Consider the following 5,522-nt stretch of genomic DNA (forward strand, 5'->3'; position numbering starts at 1 on the left):
TATATATATATATATATACATAGGCTTTTTTTTGAGACAGGGTTTCTCTGTATAGCTGTCCTGGAACTCACTCTGTAGGCCTGGCTGGCCTCGAACTCAGAAATTTGCCTGCCTCTGCCTCCCAAGTGCTGGGATTAAAGGTGTACACCACCACCGCCCAGCCCAGGAATATATTTTTAAATGAGAATGAGAAGTTTAAAGTTTCACAAGGCTGATACTCACCTGGAGATGCTGTTAAGTCACAGCTATCACACTGTACCCTCACCTGGAGATTCTGTTAAGTCACAAGTGTCACACTGCACACTCACCTGGAGATGCTGTTAAGTCACAGGTGTCACACTGCACATTCACCTGGAGATGCTGTTAAGTCACAGGTGTCACACTGCACACTCACCTGGAGATGCTGTTAAGTCACAGCTGTCACACTGCACACTCACCTGGAGATGCTGTTGACTCTCAGCTGTCACACTCCACCTTTGAGATTCTTAGTTAGGAGATTGGGGTGAGATATGAGAATCTGTGTTTTTGACAGCTGATGCTGCAAGTTAGCTGCACTGAAAAAACAAAACAAAACAAAAAAAAAAACCAACCACAAAGCTGAGTGTTCTGTCAACCATACATGCAATGTCACTTTTCCATCTGTCTCATTTCCCTTTTGTACCGGGAACTAGGAGGCTGTTTTCATACAAGGTTACATCTACTCTCACACTCTTTTTTATTTTAGGGACAATTCTTCCCTGTATCAGACAATGGCATGCCTCTCATGCTGTCAATTCCCATGTTAAACATTCTCACTGCTATTGTATTAATCTCAAACCTGTTTATCTATAAAATATATTGAATATATTGCATCTCAGAGCAACTGAGGCTCAGTACTGAGGTTATCTGAAAACTACTTCAGCATCTGTGGTTGTATTTAAAGGTTTAGCTTCAGATGGGCTACCTAGTAAACTTTATTACAAATTAAAAATGAAGTTCTTAAAAATCTCAACTTGACCAGATATGAAACAATTAAAAACCATTAAAGGTGTATTGAGAAAAACCAGACTTTTTTTTTTTTTTCAAAAAACACATCTGTCATTACCAAAAAGAGACATCTTTAGGTTAAAAATAATAAAAGCCCCATGCTGCATTGACAGTGCAGGTAGTCCTAATGTTATCTGGTCAACGGACAAAAAGCAAGCACTTAAGGTCTTCAGCTCCAATCTTTGTTCATTTCTTATTGCTGGAATTTCATATTCATTTCTTCTTGTTAAACGACCAAACCGGATAGTGGTAGAGATGGTAAACCGGCATTGACTCAGCCCCGCCTTAATTGAAGTTGCAGCGATACAGATGTTGAGGTGGCTGCTGACCCTGGGTCTCATCTTCTTGATTTTCTTTGTCCTCTTCATTGTCATCCTCTCAAGGCTGTCCTTGGCGAGGAGGGCCCCTGCGGAATCGTGGTCTGTAACCCCATACATATTCTGTCTCACTGGTCTACCTTGCTCACCTGCACCCTGGTTGTCAGCACCCTCCATTACGTCTCCTTGCACAGGGGGGTTGGAATATCTCCGCATGCAGTAAGGTGGGAACCTTCGCCTGCGATAGGGCCTGCGTTGTTGGGCCTGTCCTTCAGCAGGACTTTCCGATCGATCCTTTGTTCTTTTCCCCACTCTCACTATTCTAGTAATTTTGCTGGTAATTGCGTGAAGGAACTCTACGACGTGGATAGCGTCTATAAAGGTTACAGTCTGCTGCATATTTACTGATTTACTGCCTTGAACTGGAACCCCACCAGGCCCTGCAACATTTGCTGCCTCCTCACCCTCTTCTGCAACATCATCAAACTCTACAGTCTCTCCATCTCCTACACTGCGAAGGGACTTCCTGGGGTTATTCTTCTTTATGGCAGCCTGGTGTACAAATACATCTTCCTTGGTGTCATTCCTGTTGATGAAACCGTATCCGTTCCTTTTTACTGTTTACCATTTTACTGTTCCCAAAACCTTCCTTGCGATGACCTTCTTGTCCCTCCCGGCAGGTGCCGCGATGTGAGGCCGCCCGGGCTGTCAGTACCTGCGCCGCTGCCCCTGGAGCCCGGTTCGGTGTCAGTGGCGCTGAGGGCGGCGGCGGGGGCGGCGGGCGGCTGCTGGGTCTCCGCCTCGCTGCTCATGGTTGCCGTGATGGTGACTGGGGCCGGCGGCGATGGCTGTGGCTCTTCCAGGGTGTGATGGTGACTAGGCCTGGTGGCAGCGGTGGGGCTCTCCCCGGCTCTCTGGGGTCCGCTCTTGCTCCCGCTACCTATCGAACTCTCTTGAACCCTCTTAAAGCAAGCACAGTGTAGGGGAATGCCAGGGCCAATAAGTGGGAGAGGGTGGGGTGGCAGGCATGGGGAGGGGGGAGGCAACAGGGGTTTGTTTTTGTTGTTTTTGTTTGTTTGTTTTTTTTTCTTTTTTTGGAGGGGAAACTGGAAATGGAGAAATTTACATGTAAATAAAGAAAATATCTAATAAAAAAAAGAGCCAACAAAGAAAAAAAAAAAAAAGCAAGCACTTATGCTTGCATTCCCGAAAAATAACTCTCATCAATGTCAGGGTTAAATTTCAGTCCTTAAGTTGTCATTTGTTTTTTTTCCAAAACAAAACAAAACAAAACAAAACAAAAGACAAAAAACAGCTCAATCGAAAATCCTTTGTTTTTACTTCAAACCCTTTGTCTGACTTTCAAGGTATCTACAATACTCTACTGGTTTCTAGTGATCTCTCTGACTCATTCTCAGTCTCCTAATTTGGTTTCTCCTGCTGTTTTAAATTTCTTTTAAATTCACTTTTGTACCTCTCTTCTATTTCCAGTTTTATGTTTCAAATATCTGTAAACAAGTCACTCTATTCAAATTTTCAATTCTGGCTTTTTTCCTCAAACATGTTTCTCTCTGTCTTTGTGTGTGTGTGTGTGTGTGTGTGTCTATCATATATGCATATATATACATGTATGATTATATATATGTATATATGTAATCATTTCTACATAAGAACAATTTTATTGTGAAAAATGTTTTCCTTTAGGTGGGGTTATTTGCATGCAACTTTGGAAATTCACATACAAATGTAATGATATTTTACCTTTTGTGTTCCAGTCTGAAATATGAGCTCATACTCCATAAAATACCATATTTTATACTCACCTTGGACTTTTCTAATGTCCACTCATGAGTGATGAACTTAGAAATATCCACTCCACTCAATGTTCTTAGACCTAAAATCACCCTGCCCTTTGCATTTATTGCTGAGACTGTATCTGAGAATAGAGATGATGTAGTCTAGTCTGTATTCTGTCTCTTGGGATCAGAAAAGGTTGCCAATAGAAAAAAAAAAAAACTTTTCTGACCTTTGAGAATCAGCTCCCAAAGTTACTCATTAGCAACAATCTCTCATAACTTTCCACTGAGAATATACCTGTAGATGTATTTGGAAAATAAAATTACTAATTAGCCATAAAATATTAACAATAATTCAAATGTGAAAGCAGGAAGATTTTTACAGCTAATGGTCTATTTCTAATCATTAATCTACCTTCTTAACTAAGGAAAACCTGAATCATTTACATGTGCTGATATTTCCTGGCCTCTAAAAAGATCCACTCTAACTGATGTATGAGTTTTAAAATGCACTTTTCTAAATAAACATAGATTCAAAAGTGTGTCTTACTCATTAATCACCTACTCTTTGATGCTGACAGCATTGCAAACCTAATTATATCCAAATGAGAATTCTTGCTCCATTCTCCTATTTTCTCATTCAATTTTTACCATATTTGATGATCACCTTCACAATTCATGAATAGCTCTACAGTGTGCCATTCATTGAAATCAGATAGGAATCATATTTAACTATATGGGACCACTAAGACAACATGTGAATTTAGTAATTCTCTCACATTCTCTCTAATAAAGATGTCCAGAGGTTGGTAATATAAAGAAGACCTGGAGGGGGCTAGAGAGATGGCTCAGTGGTTAAGAGCAGTGACCGCTCTTCCAGAGGTCCTGAGTTCAATTCCCAGCAACCACATGGTGGCTCACAACCATCTGTAATGGGATCTGATGCTCACTTCTGGTGTGTCTAAAGACAGAAATAGTATTCTCATATAAATAATAAATAAATAAAACTTAAAAAATGGTGATCTGGTATATTCCCAAGATCATGAGAGAATAATGTTTCTATGTCTCTGGGTACAGGCATCTGATAGAACTGTGATGTTCCAGTAATTATGCTAATTCTTCTGTCTTCTTAGGGACATGATTGAATTAAAAAATCAAATTGATCTGATCAGATTATCAAGAAGAAAATGTGTAAATCTTTTCTAATATATAGAATAGTATAGGAGGCATTCTAGGGAAACAATGATTCATGGAAGCTCTGAGGTAGAATTATAGACTAGGTTTGGGGAAGGAAGGGAATGAGTTGTGCATAAGCTACTGAACTATATGCAGAGTTTAAAACGTTAGGAACCTGGCAAATCAGAAGGCTTTCTTGGAGGCCCTCATGAAAGGACAAGGGAACACTGATTGTTGCCCAAGGATAGACTTGACAAGGTCCAGTCTGGAGCTGGGGTCAGAATCTTGAAGGAGTTATTTTCAGTTCCTGGAAACCTGCTGTTTTCTTGCTTGAAGAGCTGTGGTTATCAGTCCCAAGGCTGCTGTGTGCTCATTTGTGATGGCTTTGAGAAATTCCGGGTTTTCTTTGTGCAACATTGCTTAATTAGCTTCTGGATGACATTGCCCCCATTGTGTGATGGCTTTGATTCTGTCCCATTTTTACCTTGCAGGCAGTATATAACACGCTGTATGTAATTATTAATAAACTTACTTATCATGAGTCATCAGCTCATTAAAAATCTTGTCTTCTTTATTTTCTTCATCCCTGATTGTCCCCTTTAGAAGGGATGGCTGGTCCAGGTCATAAATGGTAAGAGTTATTTTAACATAATCTGGAAGATTCTTTCTGCAAGGACAAGGTGTGTCCACAATAGAGAAGTTTTTACAACTGTAATAAATCAACCTAAATTAGATATGCTATAACTTACTGAAGTTCCATAATATGTGTGTATTGGTAAGATGGGGAGTGCATCATTGAAACTAGGAGTAGATTTCATGGTATGTCTCTAGTTATAGGTAACATAATTTGCTTTAGATAGCTGAGGCTAGTTAATATTTATTTACTTCTGTCTGTCACCTCATTGAATATTCTGAAATACTAAAACAATACACTTTGTAGTTCTTTCATCTTCATTGGCATGTGGATTCAGGGTTCCCCCTGTCATGCCCTAGACAAATCTGTTTCTATGATGCTGAACAGGGTCTGTGATGATCTAGGGGTATTATCCAACCTTGAGTCAATGAAAGTTAGCATCCTGGGTTGAAGAAGAAGGAGGAGGCAGATAAGGAAGAGAAGGAGGAGGAGGAGGGACGGAGGGTGGAGAAAGAGGGGAGGAGAAGAGATTAGGAGGGGGGGAATAAGAATAAGAATAAGAAGGAGGAGGAG

The 5,522-nt window shown here is 40.4% G+C and overlaps 1 pseudogene; it reads right to left on the reverse strand.

Annotated features, from left to right (window-relative positions):
* Positions 1 to 1,311: 1,311 nt before the first annotated feature.
* Positions 1,312 to 2,241, reverse strand: LOC116075210 (annotated as a pseudogene).
* Positions 2,242 to 5,522: the final 3,281 nt, after the last annotated feature.

This window comes from Mastomys coucha, unplaced genomic scaffold (genome assembly GCF_008632895.1).
Source record: "Mastomys coucha isolate ucsf_1 unplaced genomic scaffold, UCSF_Mcou_1 pScaffold3, whole genome shotgun sequence".
Lineage (NCBI taxonomy): Eukaryota > Metazoa > Chordata > Mammalia > Rodentia > Muridae > Mastomys > Mastomys coucha.